General features: G+C 44.4%; 1 long non-coding RNA gene across 1 annotated transcript in view; it reads right to left on the reverse strand.

Annotated features, from left to right (window-relative positions):
- Positions 1-9,998, reverse strand: part of LOC121922637 — a 12,331-nt gene extending 2,333 nt beyond the window's left edge. The window contains exons 1-4 of the long non-coding RNA XR_006102206.1: positions 9,924-9,998; positions 9,624-9,634; positions 2,645-2,710; positions 1,122-1,176 (exon numbers count right to left, since the gene is read on the reverse strand). This is a non-coding gene — a long non-coding RNA (uncharacterized LOC121922637). The remainder of the gene's footprint in view (positions 1-1,121; positions 1,177-2,644; positions 2,711-9,623; positions 9,635-9,923) is intronic.
- Between the last annotated feature and the right edge of the window lie 9,864 nt (positions 9,999-19,862).

Raw genomic sequence — 19,862 nt, forward strand, 5'->3', positions numbered from 1 at the left:
TAATAATAATAATAATAATAATAATAATAATAATAATAATAATAATAATAGTTTTACTTATAAACCGCTTTTCCGCAGTGATCAAAGCGGTGTACAGATAAAAATTGCAATAACAGAGTAGATAATACATATATTACATTATTCTGAGTTGACTTGTAGACATAGAAAAACAAATAGCTAGAGGGGACAAAATGTATAACTCAAGATTGTGTCCCTCCAGGCTTACCAAGCCATCATCTTTCTGCCTCCCTCAGGTGAACTGCTTCTTCTCAATGCCTTCAGGAAATCTAGTGCCACTTTTAAATAGGTTACAGACACCCTTCCTTGAACTGCTGAATCTTTTAAAAGTCACCTGTTTTTCAATATCTGACCACTTCATACCCTCCAACTATCCCAGTTAGGCAGTGACACTCCTGATTAATCCTGTGCTGTCCCACTTTTCTAGCTGTTTTTGCAATGTCCCAGTTTCTCTCTCCTTAAACTGTCCCCCTTTGTCCTCATCTTACTTCAACTTGGTGTGCATAGCATAAAAGTTCCTCGTGAAGAATGCCACTACACCTTCCCTTTACTAGCCCTAGGATTCACCTTGTCATGGTCATAGCTCCCCATGGTCATCAATGGCCATCCAGGAGGGTCACAGAAGTGTCCATGTTCTCATCCTTGACCATGGATATCTTCCAAAGATATGTTCTGGAGTCCTCAGCTGATGATGACATCAGTCTGCACTTGGCTATAGGAACATAGCCAGATGCTTCTCCGTTCCCTTCTGCTCTCCCCCAGAAATGGACCGGTCATTGCTGGTGGACCTATTGCTGTTTTGCAGCAATATGTTGTTGTTGTTAGCAAAAAGTTGTTGAAAGGAGGTTTGCCCTTGCCTTCCCCTGAGGCTGAGAGGATGGAGCTGGGAACTGAACCCTGATCTCCAGAATCATAGACCAACACTCAAACCACCATGCCATGCTGGATTTCCAGTGAGTTTGAAGTGGGGCTTTGATCATGGGGGGGGGGGGCAGGAAGGGAATACCAACCTCCCCAACAATCAGAAAAATACATATGCAAGCATAAGATGTAATTATGCATGTCTATGGCCCGGGACAGACAATTGAGTAAAGGCGGCCTACCAGCATCTGTTTTTTCTCTGCAGGGACGGTGCAGCCCCCAAATGGTGCATCAACACTGTAGTAAAATAATAATAAAAATTTTATTTGTATACCGCCCTTCCTACGATCAGGGTGGTGAACAACAATCAAAATATACAATACAGTGCAATATCAAACAAGACTATCAAACCAACAATACAAATACAAAGCCATTAAAATCAATATTAAAACCCCATCAGCCAGCTACCCTTGCTGTCAGAGGGGGGGAGACTAGCTGGAGCTTGTATTGGGGAAGGCAGATCGAAACAAGAGGGTTTTCAACTCCCTCTTGAACTGGGCCAGGGAGGCGGCCAAGCGGAGCTCAATGGGCAGCGTATTCCAGAGGGTCGGGGCGATGATGGAATATGATCTCCTTGTAGTGAAGACTAATCTAGCCCCAGGGACCCTCAGTAGTTGCTGCCCAGATGTTCTGAGGGTGCGGGCCGGAATGTATGGGGAGAGACGGTCCTCAAGGTAACCTGGGCCCAGTATTTCCGGGTTCTTTCTGCGGCATAGACTTGCGACGTAATCAATGTGTGACGCCATGCAGATGCCACGCAGCGCTTATGTCACAATGGCAGCGCTGCCATTGTAATGCCGCCACTAAGTACTAGGGTTAGGGACTGTGTGATTGCCACACAGTCCCTAACCCTAGTATTGGCACTGGTACGCTGCTTATTGGCAGTGTGTACTGCACCATTGTCACTAACAGGATGCTTGCCACAGTTTTCCATATGTGTCAAGATATTGACACTAAAAGACTGTGTTGGACCGGGGTAATTTGTTCTCATGATTTTTATAGCCTTTATGAAATTTCTCTCTAGAGAGTGCGGAACTGCTCTAGGGTGAAGTAAGGCAATTTCTGGACTGATTTTGGCATCATGGAGAGGGTCTCTGGGAAGCAAAAATAAAGGATTTCTGAGAGTTATAACTCATGCCATTTGTCTCCTAAACACCTTATTGATTTATGCTTGCAAAACCTACCTTTGGCTCTCTCTGCTGTTGAACTTTATTTGTATTGATTGTGCTGAAACTGATGAGGTAGTAACATGCCAGATTTTCAGCCTTCAATACAAAGTTGCACAACAGCCTGTCGAAAGCAGCCCTAAAAGGCACTACTCAAAGCTGCCATGAAATTGAGGGATACCTACTCTGCACCAGCTGATGCCGCTAAATAATTAGATGTGTGCATGAAAAAAACAAAAACAAACAACAAACCTTCGAATGCTAAACTATTTTTTCCTGCAAAAGACACACTGTGAAAATATATCCCTTAATTTTTGTTGTCATCTTCAGAGACTACACATTATTTATCCAAAGTAACATTTTAATAATAATAATAATAATAATAATAATAATAATAATAATAATAATAATAATTTTTTATGTATATACTGCTTTTCCAAAGATCAAAGCGGTTTGATAAACATCATTCTGCATATAGCCCAAAGGGTGCTTATTCATGAACTGTTGATTGACAAGGTATTAGTAATTGGAAAAGTTACCTTTCTGGAACAGAACTCCCAGAACATCACCAGGCAGTTGCCAAGAAATGCAACAGGGAGCCATTACTGGACATACAGTTTAACAAGGCACATTAAGGATCACAAATTGCCCAGTGATGGACTAGACAAATCATAGCTCTTAACATGTTGTACTTCATATGTAAACAAGCTTCATAAACTGAATAATGTTTAAATTTCCCCATGTTCACTAGGAGTGTTACCCATTTGGTTTAAATAAGACTTAACTGGCTAACTGTTATTAAATCAGAACCCAACAGTAATCATCACATGCAATTACAGATGAACATGAATCAGAATTAAACCACACTAACCATTGCAGGAGTTTGCCACATCACAGTCCACATTCAGCCTTATCCAAGTTGTTTTGTAACCTTTGGCCTCTCCAGACTCCCCAGATTGTCATTTTCTGGCCCTCCCTAAAAGGGTGGATTGTCTTCCCAGAAATCCTCCAGGAGTGACAATTCATTGTTTTAAAAGTATGACAGGAGCTGCATTCTTTAACTTGATAAGCACCCCACACACACATATGCTGAGATCCTGCAGCATCAATGAGCCTTATTGCAGCTTTTTTCCAACGTGACTGCAGGTCCAACCATGCCGATTCACGCTAAAACATGATGTATTATCTCACGTGATTGCTTTCTCTGGGGGGTTGTTCTGAGGTGCTTCCGCAGTCAATCCAAAGTGATTCCTCATTTTGGTGAATTCAGTAACAAGTGAATTCACAAAAATTGCTTCTAAGCTCACTTCAATTTCACTCCAAATTGGTCTGGTGTGGAATGCAACTTTGCTTCTGTCCTGGTACACACCTCAAACCTCCAAGGTCTCACATTTTCCATGCTCTAGATCTAGATGATAGGAGTGGAGGAAATGAAATGGAGGGTAGATTTAGATGTAGATGACAGGAGTGGAGGGAATGAAACAGAGGGTAGATTTAGATGTAGGTGATGGGTGGAGGGAATGAAACGGAGGGTACATTTAGATCTAGATGACAGAGGTGAAGAGAATGAAATGAAGAGTAGATTTAGATCTAGATGACAGGGGTGAAGAGAATGAAATGGAGGGTAGATTAGATGTAGATGGCAGGGATGAAGGGAATGAAACAGGAGGCTGGAGGGAGAGATGGGAGCAAAGGAAGGGGCCATCGGAGGCTGGGGGGGGAGAGATGACAGGAATAATTCACATGCGGGTTGCATTCACGTGAAAGTGGAACCAGGAAGTGGGCCCCTTCTTCACAGATGTAGGTGATGGGTGGAGGGAATGAAACGGAGGGTACATTTAGATCTAGATGACAGAGGTGAAGAGAATGAAATGAAGAGTAGATTTAGATCTAGATGACAGGGGTGAAGAGAATGAAATGGAGGGTAGATTAGATGTAGATGGCAGGGATGAAGGGAATGAAACAGGAGGCTGGAGGGAGAGATGGGAGCAAAGGAAGGGGCCATCGGAGGCTGGGGGGGAGAGATGACAGGAATAATTCACATGCGGGTTGCATTCACGTGAAAGTGGAACCAGGAAGTGGGCCCCTTCTTCACCCCAGAAGCGTAAAAGGTCTCGATGCATTCAGACCCACACTGAGCATGTGCAAGGGTGCCAATTCGAATAGTTCAATCTGCATGGTATGTACCTGTGTGGTAATTCAAAGTGCTCTCGCTCAGCTTTGACTCAGGAATCACCACAATTTCGTTCTTCACGTATGATAATAGATCACATGAATTGCCTTGGAGCTGAAATGACCCTGCTTCTCCCTCGCTATGGAAGGGCTGCAGAAGGGCCCCAGATTGGAGTTCCAGTTTCACGCGTGATAAGGCCTAATGTAACTGTGACAATGGAGCCCCACCATCATACTTACACCTGATAATGCCGCCCATCTCAAAACCCTATCTTTGCAGCTTGGCATTCATCTCAGGTGAAGTGTTTCTGAGGCATTGCATATCGGGCAACTGGAGAATGATGTTTTCAACACTCTCCCAGTTGTAGGATGTGTCAAGAACAGGCAGTAGGAGAGACCCCTCAGGGTCCTGCTGTGACTGCAGTCCACAGCTGGGAGAATGCTGCACACCTGATTTCTCAGTGCTTGGTCATTCACAACCATAAATGTGATGTGGTTGTATGTATCTTCCTTTCCTGTCCCCTCCTTCTGGAAGTGATTTTGAGCCCATGGTGGACCAGATCAAAACCTTTACACGGGATTTCAAGTTTATTATTTTCATTGAAATTCATTAATTTTTATAGTGGCTATTAAAAAAAATAAAAAATGATACTACTGAGAAATTTGTGCTAGCTTCTCACCCCCACCCCACACCTGGCCCTGGTTACCATTTAATGGAAAAAATGGTCAATGGTGGTACATCTTTATGGATCCACCTGTTATACTTGCATGCCATGTTATTGCTCCCTTGCCTTCTACTGATGCAATGCTGCTAAAAAGAGCTGGCAACACAGTGTTTAGACTCAAATGCCATGTCAGGGTGCTGGTTCTGACAAGGGCTTTCTCTGAGTCAGTTAACATGATGCAGCTGACATTTTGATGTCCTTGTAGCAAATATAGAGCACAGAAAAATACTGGGCCTGAAAAGTACTCTTTGTACCCATCCTTGTTACACTGTCAGGGCTGCTAAGCATGACAAGGTCTCTCCATTAATGAACATAGACTTTTTAAAAAAATTGATCCAGAAACTATTAAGATTGTATCATTAAAACATTAGCATGGGGAGAGTTAGGTAGCCTCCCCATGTTTCTCCTGCCAGGATTTGTTGTCACAAATTGCAGGAAAAGGTGCAGTTTTACTACGTTCTCGCCACAAATGAGGTCCGTCCATTCAAGATTAGGAGTCACAGAAAGCTGAATATGTTGAATATATGGCTATGGCTACATCTATACTGAATTCATTCAGTCTGACACCACAATATCTGTCATGGCTCAATGCCATGGAATTCTGGGATTTGCAGTTTTGTGAGATAGTCTTCTCTGTCAGAAAGCTTTGGTGCCACAACAAACTATAGATTTCAGGATTGCATAGGAAGGAGCTGTGACAATTAAAGCAGTGCCAAACCACATTAATTCTGCAGTGTGGCAGCAGCCTAAAATAAAACAAACAAATAAAAGGCTTTAGACCAAGGCCAAATTCACCTTATGACCAGCTACAAAAATGCCTGATATTATGGCAGGTAAAGAACAGAGACTAAAAAGACTGTGAATCATCCAGAAATGGACTGCCCAAGCCAGTTTTGCTGACACAGTGAAATGGATGAAATTTGATTTTCCTACCCAAGTGCAATTCTAATCTCCAGCCATTCGTGGCAGCTAATGTTATTAATGTTAGCAGACTGTTGAATCTGTTTGGGGTTTTAGTCTGAAATACCTATCCAAAGTGTTTGAGACTATTTAGGGAATTGGTTTCAGCATCTTTGAAAGCTTCTTTAAATTCTGTACTAAACTCTGGAGCAGATTTACCACCCTATGTACAAGGAAGACCACAGCCACAGCTATTAGCCCCCCCCTTTTTTTTTTAAAGCAACTGAGTTATTAACAGTATAACATACCCATGTATGTTAAAGAGCAAACAAGAAACACACCAAGTTTTGCATTTATTTCTCAAAAACCCAAAATTTTCAGAGATTATGCAAATTCTCCCATTCCTATTCAAAGTGTTCTTTTTCTTATGAATTCAGACATGTATACAGGTTAGGAGCTACTGGGTTTATATTTGGTTTCCAAATATATCAGAATTTATCACATGAGGTTAGGAGCTGCTAGATTTATATTTGGTTTCCAAAGGCTTTATCACACATCAGGATAATTCAGCCTCCAGAAAAGGCTCATCATATGATGATACAGTTCTGTTCTTCTCCTGTGAGAGATCATTTGAAACATGCTTCTTTTTAACAAAAAATCTGTCAGCAAACCCCTTTCCTGCTTCTGTTATGCTATGATTTCCAGTGGGAAAAATCAGTTGCACTGATATAGTGTTTTGGGGTGGTCAGGGCTGGTCAGTGGGCATGTTGTGGCTGGGGAAACATTAGTCCACCTCCAGTGATGGGGGAGGAGAACAGGCAGGACTTTCAATTTGATGTGCCAAGTAACTGGAAGCTGCCTCCTCCAACCCAGTTTTCTCTCTCCTCTTCCTGCTTCCCCGATGGTAGGACTGTAAAGTAAAGTTCAGGTGCCTTCTTTTGTAAATATTTCACAGATGATAACCGGGACATGTGCAGCTGTTTGGGGGGGGGGAAGTCCACTGTCCAATTAGCATCCCTCTGCCGACATTTTAAGGGAGTCACTACTGGGGAGGAAGGATGCTGTATCACCAATTGCAGGCACTCCCCCAATGTTTCACTGTGACTGTAGAAATTAAATATCAGAAGTGGAAATTGTACACTGAACAGAAAGCAAAGCCTGGAGTGTTGCCTTATAATGCTCTATTGTGCCAGCTCAATTCACATGTGCTCTAAAAATATTTTTGAAGATCTTATGAAATAGACACAAAACGTTTATTCTGTGCTCATTTATTTTCTTCTTTGAAAACTGTATTTATAGTATAGATGTTAGATGGGCAGCTTCTGGCATTTGTGTAAAAGACATGTGGCGTTTGAGCCAATGTTATGATACCAAAGACTGCAGAGACGTCACAGAATCTATAAATACCAGGTTATGTCATTCACCACGTCTGCCTACATAATCTCTGGTGCATCCAAAGAGTGGGATGTTCTAATTTTATAAACATTGTGGCACTCCAAACTATTCAAATGCTTTGTTTGTTTTGAATTTTCCCACAGTAATCTCTCTCTCTCTCTCTCTCTCTCTCTCTCTCTCTCTCTCTCTCTCTCATATATATCCAAGTTGCCTCCCTGCGAAAGAAAACACTTCTTTGGAAATTAGGGAATATGGCCTTTCCAAACCTGGTGTTCTCCAGATGTGTTAGATTACTACTGCCATCCTGGCTGGAGATGATAGGGTTGTAGTCGACAGATGTAGAAGGCACCTGGTTGAGAAAAACTGCTATAACATGCAATGCTGTGTTGATAAACTTTAAATGGCAAACATATCCTCATCTTAATTAATTAACTAACTGCCCTCCCTTCTGCCAGTATCAGGCCCAAGGCAGAATTTAAAGAGATACAACTATAACAATATATGGTAGAAGCAGTCTTATTAAAACACTAATTTAAAACATTTAAAAATAACTTTAAGACAGAGTAAAGATCAATCATTACAAGCCCCATAGTGATACCACTGAGAAAAATCCACAACTGTTGGCAGCTTTGTTGATCTATCTATCTATCCATCCATCCATCCATCTAAAACCTGAAATTCCCCTAATGTTCATCACTTGGAGGGGTAAGTTGAACCTGTGTTGCCTAAATCACCCCCCACCCCAAAAAAAAAACCCCACTTAGGACTACAAGAAGGAATGTGTTGATGTGTGCTTTCCAGTCATTCCCAACATATCATGGCCCTAAGGCAAACTTATCATGGGGCTTTCTTGATAAGATTTGTTCAGAGATGGATTGTCGTTGTCATCCACTGAGGCTAAGAGAATGTGAGTTGTCCAAGGGCACTCAGTGGGTTTCAAAGGCTGAGCAAGGATTCAGACCTTGGTCTCCTAGAATAAAGCCCTAAATGGCTTGGGCCCAGGATACCTTGAGGACCGCCTCTCCCCTTACAATCCACCCCGCACCCTCAGAACATCTGGGCAGCAGCTATTGAGGGTTCCAGGGGCCAGACTAGCCTCCACATCAAGGAGGACTTTTACCATCTCGGCCCCAACCCTCTGGAACTCTCTGCCCATTGAGCTCCGCTCGGCCACCTCCCTGGCCCAGTTCAAGAAGGAGCTGAAGACTTTCTTGTTCACACAAGCATTCCCTGACACAGGCTCCAATTAGTCTCCCCCCCCCCCCATGTCAGCGGTGGCAAGCTGGCCAGAATGTTTTTAATGTATTTCTTTTAATGAATTTACTGTTTTAATTGTACTTGCTGTATATGATATTGATGTTGTACACCGCCCTGGTTTATAGAAGGGCGGTATATAAATAACATTTTTATTATTATTATTATGTTAGGCTACATCTGCACTGTAGGAATAATACACTTTGGCACCACTGTAACTGCCATGACTCCATAATACAGAATCCTAGGATTTGTGGTTTTGTGAAGTATCAGCACTCTTTCACATAGGAAAGCTAAAGACCTTGTAAAAGTACAAATTCCAGGCATGCACAGGATAGAGCTAAAATCCTTAAAGTTGTGTCAAACTGCATTAATGCACCCCCAATCCAACACTCAGACCACTATACCACACTGACTCCTGGCTTCTAGCGTTATGGCCTGGAACAGACTGCCGAAAAGCTTGCATCATCAACACACAACAGTGTGCCCCAGGGAAGCTAAATACCTTACAAAACTATAAATCCCAGAATTTCATGGCATTGAGTCATGGCAGTTGATGTGGCAGTGGTATCAAACTGCTTTATGTCTGCAGCATGGATACATGCCTGCAACAGTGCATGGAAGTATGCATTAAAAATAATCTGCACCATACCAAAGACAGACTGCTAAACACATACAGTTGGTGCTCTGGGGGAATTTGATAAACCACTTGGCTTTGATGTCTGCATAAATGTACATAGGATGAAAGTAACTGTTTTGAAAATTAAGCATGCTTTCGTTTTGGAATGTGCATGTATATGTCACCTCAAAAGCCATGTTAGAAGAGACATGGTAGTGAGGAACAAGAAAGGTTTATTTAAATATGATCCTTGCCAATACATTTGTATGAGTACTCATATTAAAAATACCGTAATAACTTTTTAAAAAATGGTGCTCATTCAATCAGAGTCAATTAAGAACTGATTGGTAAAACAACTGATTGACCTAATGCATCACAGTCAAAGCCCATGCATCCCACTCAGATGTTTCATAGAAATCAATATAACTAGCTCCCAGCCAGGGAAAAGGATACAGAATTGCAACCTGAAGAGTGGAATATAAATAAAAATATATTATAAGAACCAGGCAATTTAAAACCAGTTAAGACAAACGATGCAACCTGAGTATATGCACAGCCTGAACAAAATAAATTAGGTTTGAAGGCTTGAATAAAAAGCCAAATTTTGACTTGGCTCTGAAATGATACCAATATTGGTGCCAATCGGGCCTTCAGGGGGACGGAATTCACCAATTAGGGTGCCAGCACATAGAAGACAAGGTCCCCATGTCCTCCCACAAAGTATTTCCCCCTACCAGTGGCCCTCCAACATACCTCAATTTTCAGGCAGAGATATAGAATGCAAGTGTTGTTTCTTTCTTTCTACCCTGCTACCAGCTTCCTGTGGCTCATATGTTACTGCTAGGGGTGCAAGAGGTTTTTGCAATATACCCTGCAAATATTTTCTGGTTAGGAAACTTTCTCTGGTACCCGTCCACAGGTCACTAGGGTTCAAAAAAGTAACCATTCTAGGCCCTGATGTCTGTTGTGTTTTAGCTTTCCTTTTCCCCTTATAAACTCATCTTAAAAATAGTCCAGATGTAGAACTAAATCGGACTCAGTGAAAGTAATAGAATGGGTGTTTATTTGTTTAGTTAGATAATCTTTGTTTGTTTTGAAAGGTCCCTTCCACAGGTCGGATTAGTAAAGGAAAAGAAAACTGTGTCTAATTTTCACAGCAAAACCAACAGCAACTCTGTTCCTGGTTAGAAAAATTCTTTAAACACTAACTTTTGCCCTTTGTCTCCTAACCTTGTTTGCTTGCCAAAAATAAAATATTCACTTCTCAACTTGGCAGATGTTTTGTAAGTGATGTCACTTGAAAACCACTCTGCAGTCTAAATATTGAAAATCTCTCCAGCTCCCAGTATGTCTTTACAACCATCCGCCCTGTGTTTGAAATGGCATCCTAAAGAACTACACCACAGAGCTTAGAAAAGTTGCTTTCTTGGCCTACAACTCTCTCAGCTGAGAGTGGGGCTGGCTGTGGGATTCTGGGAGCTGTAATTAAAAAAAACCACAAGAAGGTAACTTTTCCCAAGTGTTTGTGGCAAGAAAAGCAAAACATTATTTTTCCAAGAGGCACCAAATTGCCCAAGGAGCTGTCCCAGGGCTACCTATTTTATGTCCTTAATTAAATTCTGGAAGGACATCAAGTTCCAAAAGGAGAGGGGGTAGAAATATATCTTCGTATTTTCTTGCACTCTATCTGCTTCATGGGAAAAATAGCACGGTAAGGGGCCTTTCTATTATTTGAAGCTATAAAAGGAAAAAGAAACAACTCCCCTAATTGTTTGTGATATGATTCAGCCAAGAGATTGAATGAAGATGTCAGCATATGTTTGTGGCCTGCAGGCCTCTGCACACATTTCATTGCAAGGATCCTGAAGATGTAGTGGGAAGAGAGAATGCTGGAGTTGCAATGGTTTTATTCTTTATTTATTGCCAACTGCCCATGATCCTGTTAACTTTTGGACAAGGACTGAGAACAATAGCAGAATGCCCTTCTTCTCAACCAAACCATGTGAACCTATGGGAGAACAATCTCCAAGATATGTTGGATGGAATGGATGGGTCTTGAATGGCAGAAACTCTTGGGAGACCCACTGAAGGCCCTGTAGGTTGGCTGGAGCCTGCTGTAATTGTAATCTAACAGATCTGATTGGTATTGTAGGGCTGAACTCCTATAATGAGTGGAGCATAACACTCTGCCCATGTGGTTCTGTGGCCTCCCAAAAAATAGCAGCTGGCAAGGCCTCAGGGGGCCACTCTTGCTATGTAGGGAAGGAGGAACAAGGAGGCAATTCAGGTGATGATGAAATAGCTGGTCTCTCAGTTGGGAGGGGGGAAGAAATGAGGATGTGCTTTCAGATGGAGTACATCCTCTTTTTCCTTCCCCTTGGAGTAGCTGCAGCTACAGTTGCATTATCTCACTTGCTTCCCTCCTCTCTCACCTTCCCACTAGTAAACAGCAGCTGATGGGGAGGTTTTGGATGGCGCACAAAGGACTAGAGAACATCCACCATGCCCTCTCTAAAAAGAGGCATATACCTGTGCATGTATACATATTACTGAAGCCAACCTCAGCAATATGTGGAATAACACAAAGGACAACCACTTGGCAAGAAAAAGGCCACAACTTTATTGAACACAGCAACAAGCAAAAAGAGGATTGGCTTGAAAGCATGAGGTCTGGATTTGACATCCACCAACCCACGTTGGTCGATGAACCAAAATGCCTGGTCACAGCCAGGCTTCAGGATGACAGAGGGGTGACTGGCCTAAAGTGTGCTTGTCACTTAATGAGCTGGCTATGCGCATGAGAGCATCTTCGCCCCATGGTCACCAGGGAACACTGAATCGATGTCACCCCCACACTGGCGACATCGCTAGCCCTCAGTATCCCCAGATCCCGGTGGGACTCCCAATCCATGCTCCGCAACACGGGAAACCATGCCCATCAGATCTGAAACCTATGGTGCCACCACAGAAGGCCTCCACCTAAGAGAGTTGTGACAAAGAGCACAAGCATAAACATGGGAGGAAGGGTGGGGAGCTGGCAGAGAAATGACGCCAATTGCTGGCGCAACCGGGGCCTAAATAGCCACACCAGCCAATGAATGGCCAAGAAGCCAGGGTGAGCCCTCCCCCCAATCTCCCCCCAACCTGTCCAACCCGGGGCTGCAGCCCAGCAAGCAGCCAATCAGGGCCACTTCTGCCGTCGCAAGGGAGGCTGGGAGTTATAGTTTCCCAGCCCAGAAGTGGCCCAGCGGCACAGCACTTCCCTGTCCACTCCCAGGAGAACCTGGGAGCTGAAGTCCATGGCCCACATGGGCCAGAAGTGCCGTGGTAGCCGCTGGGGACACCATCCAGTGGCTGGCCGGAGCCAAACAGGGGCTTGAACTCTTGGGCAAGTGGCCGCCTCGACACAGGGCCCCAGGAGCAGCTGGCCCGACCTCCCCCCACAGCGTGGACCAGCCCGGTAAGTCGAGTGGTCCCATTTACATGCCACAATGATGCATGATATGCCATCAATAGAATGCTACAAAAGGTTGGCCATGGCTGTCCTAAGCCTCAATGTAATGAGTGGCCTTGATATAACGCTCATGTTGACATTGCACACCTAAAGCATCACTCCAAGATTATCTCCCAAGACTCCCAACTGCTTGCAAAATGTTATAATGTAGTTTTAATCAACCCTAAATCACTTTCCAAAGATGATGATGATGAATCCTTACTTTCTAATTTGCTATCTTCCAATAAATTGCAAGAAATCAAAGGCACTGGGAGAGATGGAGAAAATAGCTATCAATGCAATTACTCCTTTGCAGATTTTGGAGAAACTATTACCACAAAACATGGCAGGTAAAAAAGACATGATTCATTAATAAAAATATATTAAAAAAATAAAAGACACATGCTTGGGTCATACAGCATCGATGAGAAACATGTTCAGCAGTAAGAGCTGGTACAAAAATGAATAACAAGCTTGAGAACTGAACTCAAAAGCACATAATTCATGCCTTATTTCATGCCTGCAAAGCAAGTCAGTTTGCAAAGCATCAACAGGGGAAGCGTGTCCCTGTTGGTGCTCTTGGACATCTCAACGGCTTTCGATACCATAGACCATGGTATCCTTCTGGAGCGCCTGGCAGAGGTGGGAATCGGGGGCACTGCACTCCAGTGGTTCCGATCCTACCTCTCTGGGAGGTTCCATATGGTGCAGCTGGGAGACGTGTGCTCCGATAAGAGGGCCCTTACATCTGGGGTCCGTCAAGGAGCCATTCTGTCTCCCATGCTTTTCAACATTTACATGAAACCGCTGGGAGAGATCATCCGGAGACATGGGGCGCGGGGTTATCAGTACACTGATGACACCCAAATAGTCTTCTCTATGTCTCCGACTGATGCAGTGACTAGGGATGGCATCTCTCCTCTCGTGGCATGCCTGGAGTCAGTAATGGGCTGGATGAGGGAAAATCGACTCAGTCTGAATCCAGAGAAAACGGAGGTGCTCGTGATAGGTTCTCCTGGCCCGTGGATGGCGGTGGTTCCACCTGTCCTGAACGGGATCACGCTTCCCGTAAAGGACTCAGTACGCAGTCTGGGGGTGCTTCTTGACTCGTTGCTCCACCTTACATCTCAGGTGGATGCAACAGTCAGAAGCACCTGTTATCAGCTTCGGCTTATTTGCCAGCTGCGTCCCTACCTGGGCCAGAGGGACCTTGAAACGGTGGTACATGCTCTGGTAACCTCTCGATTGGATTTCTGCAATGCGCTCTACATGGGGCAACCCTTGTACCATACCCGGAAGTTACAACTGGTACAGAACACGGCAGCCAGACTGGTCACTGGCATACCCAGGGCCAGTCATATAACACCTGTACTTAAAGATCTGCATTGGCTGCCTATTCACTTCCGGGCACAATACAAGGTGTTGGTTATAACCCATAAAGCCCTATATGGCTTGGGCCCAGGATACCTTGAGGACCGCCTCTCCCCATACAATCCGCCCCGCACACTCAGAACATCTGGGCAGCAGCTACTGAGGGTCCCTGGGGCAAGACTAGCCTCTACATCGAGGAGGACGTTTACCATCGCGACCCCGACCCTCTGGAATACGCTGCCCATAGAGCTCCGCTCGGCCACCTCCCTGGCCCAGTTCAGGAAGGAACTAAAAACCTTCCTGTTCAAGTTAGCATTCCCCGATATAAGTTCCAGTTAGTCTCCCCACCCCCACCCCCTCTGACAGCAGTGGCAAGCTGGCCAGAATGTATTTTAATGTAGATTTTAATGTATTTTATTATTGTACTTTGTGTATTTGTTTATTGTGTTGTACACTGCCCTGATTGCAAGATGTGAGGTATAAAAATAAAACTTTCATTTATTATTATTAAGTGGCACTATGCTAGAAGGCAATCATATTAGTCACCACCAACCACCATAGAAATGTATGTTTAAAAGCCACCTGCAGTAGAAGGGAGAGCTAGGTAGGCTACCATATGGCCCATTCAACTGTTCTAAGATTGACACACATACCAGCCTACTATCAGCATATTACCAAAAGCTGAGAATTATACAGAATCAACAATTGCTGGATTGTCCCTCAGACTGATACAAGGCTAGATCCACCCCAGATAGATAGATATCAGAGGGAGCGGGGAGAGCAAAACAAAATTAACAAACAATTATATATGATGTAGCCCTGCATGTGAGAGAGGGATTGTTGGGGAGAAGAATTTTACAGTATAATGCAAGCTTTTATACTGTATTACAGCGTTTTACAGACATGGAAATGCCAAAGCTATATATAGTGCTTTTTGCAATAGAGCAAAACAGAGGGGTATAGCAGGAGGAAGAAAGGGGAAGAAGGAGCACTGGGCTGGATCCAGCTTCTTTTCTCCTGGCAGAAGCAATTCTTAAGCAGCAATGCAGCATTCCACTCAGAGCAGTATTCCAGTTGAGCAGCATTCCACACCTGCTGGCCAAAGTGAGGAGGCAATCATTGCATCTTCCACCATTCCCACTCCCACCCCTGTCCTATGATGCTGAGGATTTGGAAATGTATTAGAGGATGCTGAAGGATGCATAAATTTGGGGGAGAGTATAGAGGACTGCAAGGAAGGAATTGAGAAAGGTCATTCCTGTCAGTTTTTGTAAATGGTATTCTTTTATTTGATAGCCTCTTTGGTATTGAAGCTCTTCGGATCCTGGAGGGAAAGATTCTAGATCCAGCATGGTTTTCCAGTTTGTGAATAATGCAGGAAAAATACAGAGCACAGACAGCAATGCAGAGTCTTGGTCTTTTGAAAACTTTCAGATTCTAGACTTTGTAATATATTGCCTGTATAAAGTATATGCACTGCTCAAAATGCAATCCATTATTTTGCTAGAGGTCATTTTGTGCCCCGCTGAATGTCTGAGGTGACTCAGTTTATGTGTCCCAAAGACAATATGTGTGTCTTCAAATAAAATTATATTGCTGAGAGAACAAAGAAAACAAATAAAAAAGCATGAAATCTCCAGACTAGAAATTGGAATGTTAGGTGCGTTATAGACAGGCCTAAGCGGCGCCGTCGTCGCACCATGAATATGCATGAGGGGCGGTGCTTCCGGATGCGCCTTGCCCCTCGTGCATATTCCGTACGTCAAGATGGCGGCGCCCCATACAGATGGGCGCGGCCATCTTGATGTAATGGACGCTGTGCATCCGGACGTCCAAACCCGGAAGAGACGTCGCAAATGCGCACTTTGGCATTTGCGGCATCTCTTCCGGGTTGCTGGAAGGAGCGTGATTTGTGCCCTCCTTTTTTACAGCGCGGGGGAGTCGCGCGGTTTGGCTGCAGCGGCTTCCCCGCACTGCAACCGGCAGCGGCCCAAGACCGCCCCTTTTGGGCGATCTGTAACGGGCCTAGGTTTTGAAGATTGATTCATTCCTGTTATGCATCAGGGACGTAGCCAAGGGGGTGGTGCCCTTGGGGTCCGGACCCCCCCCTTCTGTTAGATAAAATGAATGGTGCATGTCACTGCGCCACCACACCCAAGCCCCTTTATAAGGGACCCCCTTCCCAAAATCCTGGCTACGTTCCTGTACGCATTAAAAATTAGGGGCTCATGCATTGTCATTAACTTTAATTGTTGAAACTAGTTAATTCACTGTATTACATTACTTGTCAGTTTTCAAATTAACAATGAGATTTAGCAAATTGCATGGAGATTGTTGCTATTGACATTTAGGGGTACATTTTGTCACTCCTTCAAAAATGATAATCTTGTTGTTTTAAATTTGCCTTCATCTGACCTGGTACTTTTTCAGATGGACTAAAGGTAAAGGCAATCCCCACTGACAAGATTGTCAAGTCATGTCCAGCCACAAGGGGCGCTGCTCATCTCCATTACTAAGTTGAAGAACCAGAGACTCTACTCCAGGGGTAGGCATCCTTTTTGAGCCGGGGGCTGGGTTGCTGTCAGACAACTGGGGGGCTGAAGCCGGGGGGGGGAGCTTCCACCCTCCGGGGGTGGGGCCGCATGCTGGGGGTGGAGTTTCCACCCTCTAGGGGCGGAGCCGCATGCCAGGGGGAGCTTCGACTCTCCAGGGGGGCGGGGCTTTCTCTGCTCCCTTTCCCGACCTCCAGCTGTCTGAGAGACATCTAGAAGTGGGGCGGATTGGGAGAGGGGGTGACAGGCATGTGCCTGCTCCTCCTGCCCTTCCTTGGCCCCCAGCTGCCTCTCAGAGACAGCGGGGGAACAGTAAGGGCCCGTGAGGGGCAGGAGGTCTGCCAGGACACCTCAGGTCTGCCAAAGCCCCACGGAGAAGAGGAAGAGGCTGGCGGCCCCTGCTCCTTTCCTCGGGGCTTCGCCAGGTCTGGGGTGTCCTCCAAAGGACACCTCAGGTCTGCCGAAGCCCAGCGAGGAGGAGGAGGCATGTGCCCGCCCTCTCCTCCTCGGTCCCTTCCTTTGGCTGAACAGGCTCCAAGGGGCCCTTTCAGCCAAAGGAGAGGGAGGCCAAAGGGAAGGGCACCCGTCCCTGGCCATTCCCTTCAGCTCTTCCCTTCGGCCGAAAGGGCTCCAAGGGGCCCTTTCGGCCGAAGGGAAGGGCTTGGACAGGCCACCGTCCTGGGATCCTCCATGGCCTTTGCAGCCCCAGATCTCTCTCTCTCCGGAGGAAGGCCTGGGGCTGCATGGGCCGCGATGGAGCCCCGGAGCGGCAGGCCGCCTCCTGGGCTCCTCCACAGCCCTTGCAGCCCCAGGCCTCTCTTTCGGGCCTCGCCAGGCCGCATCCAGCCCGCGGGCCGTAGGTTGCCGACCCCTGCTCTACTCTGTAATCATGTGGCCAGCATGATTACACAGAGCACTGTTTACCTTCCCACCAGAGTGGTACCTATTTATCCACCTGCATTTGTATGCTTTCAAACTGCTAGGTTGGCAGAAGTTGGGACTGGTGATGGGAGCTCACCCCATCATGCGGCCTCCAGGCCTCAAACTGCCAACCTGCCAATCTGATTCAGCACCGGTTCCACAGTAATTGGTTGCCTACAAAGATCCGTAAGTGATTCAAGAGTGGAGAATTCTTAACCAGAAGTGTCTTCAGTGACTTCTTCTGCATAGTAATCTTTGGTGCCACTGTCATTGTGTCTGAGAGATCTTCTGCCAGTACACCCACATGGCCCCCACATGCACATACATATGCTACTGCTGCTGCCCAGTAGCTGTTTGTCACGTTAAGTCTGGCTCCTCAAGAAAACCCTATCCAATATGAGAGACCCTACTAGCTAAACTGCTACCATCAGCAAAGACTCTTGTCTCACAAAAGCATGAATCCTACCACCATGGTAAGATGCCACCTTAAAAATAAACTTCATTTTTTTAAAAAAAAAGTCCAATAAGGATATATAATATTACTGTCACATTATGCACAAGTAAGGCAACAAAAGTATCAGCCTCTGTAGCACATTAAATATTAACAATTTTATTGTGGCACTCCCAGCTTTTTCCTTGCTTTGTAGCATCCCCCACACCCTGTGGCTCCATCTCTTTTGATGCAATTTTTGTGCGGAGTTCTGTAAAGCAGACTTCAATTAGACTCTCCCTTCTCAAAGTTGGATATTTCTCCAGAATATTTATTTAGGGAATTGGGAGATCATGGGTCAAATCTATAGCTATAATTCTATTTTAAAAGGTCAATTATAGATGTAAGACTTTATTCATTGGCTGAATACACTGAAAAACACTGGTGCACTTGTTTCTCACTAAACAGTTGGACTGAATTGAGATGGCACATTTTGCCCCATATCTTCGCTCCTCTTTTAAAAGGGTACAATCTTTAAGAACAACAACAGCAACAACAATGTGAAGCTTGGAATCCAGTCCAACAGATGGTTCAAACAGGCATGACAAGTTGTGCCTTGAATGCAAGTAATCCTGGATAATCAGGAAATATGGGAACTGTAGAGGAGGTTTTCTGCCTCCCCAGTGTAAGTCAAATCCTAGCCAAGAGTTCAGAGCTCACAAGGCTCACAGAGCTATATCATAGACTGGAATAGATATTTTGTTTGTTTCGTGAATAACATGCTGTTGAATAGAGGGCATAAATTTTTCAGATTTTGGAATGAGAAAAAAGAGAAAATAATTGTGGGTATGACGAGGCCTTGTTCTAGATATGCAACAATGGACCAGTATCAAATACCTACCAAAACAGGTATTTTCATTACTTATAGGCCTAGAATGTATCCTGATAAAACTTTCAGATCACATTGATTGCCCTAAGAAAAAGTTTGCTGGTTCTTGTATTCCCCCCACCCTGACTTGCTTTCAATCAAGTCCACATTTTTTATTTTAGCAATGAGAGGGATACCACATTCTCTCAGCCTCAGAGGATGGCTAGGGCAAATTCTCTCTCAAGAAACTTACCAAGAAACTCTCTTGATAGGTATGCCTTAAATTTGTCATATGCCAGAAACAACATGAAAGCAAACAACAACAAAATGAGGGGGAAATCCAACAATGAAGGCATGAAAATCTAACTGCACTACTGGATCAAAATAATTATGCACCCTGGGACTGGAGTTCACCCTTTTCCACCTTTTTGTTCACTTAATTTTACATTTTGCTGACCTTCAGTTTTGTTAAAAGACTGTCTGTGTTAACAACTTTCCCTTTTTTCCATCCTCTCTGAGAGAAAATTTAGTTCTTTACTGAACTGCATCTCAGTTGCTCTCTCTTTTTCAAATACCAACTATTGTCTCCATGATGACACCTCTGTGTTGAAACTTCCTTTTCTGAATCACAGAGGAGAGAAATTTTCTCTTAGATTTATTGATTTTTCCTTCTGATATTTTTTATAACAGGTTAGGTTAGCAGTGCATCGCATAATTGTCGCTTACTATCTGATGTTCTGTTGTTGGCTGTTTATCGATCCATTTCCTGTATTGCTATGTACTGTATATGCATTATCCTACTTGTGAGTATGTATTTTCCCTGGATAATGATTAACCTTCCATTTTGAAGCCAAGCCCTCCCTTCAGTCCATCTGCCTTGGTCCAGGCCTCAGAGGTTGAGAGGAACTGCTGGACCTCTTACCCTTTCCCGCCACCACTCCCTTCTCCTTCTGTGTCATGTCTTTTTAGATTGTAAGCCTGAGGGCAGGGAACCGTCTAACTAAAAAGATTGCATGTACAGCGCTGTGTAAATTTACAGCGCTTCATAAATAAAGGT

Source organism: Sceloporus undulatus, chromosome 1, assembly GCF_019175285.1.
Source record: "Sceloporus undulatus isolate JIND9_A2432 ecotype Alabama chromosome 1, SceUnd_v1.1, whole genome shotgun sequence".
NCBI lineage: Eukaryota > Metazoa > Chordata > Lepidosauria > Squamata > Phrynosomatidae > Sceloporus > Sceloporus undulatus.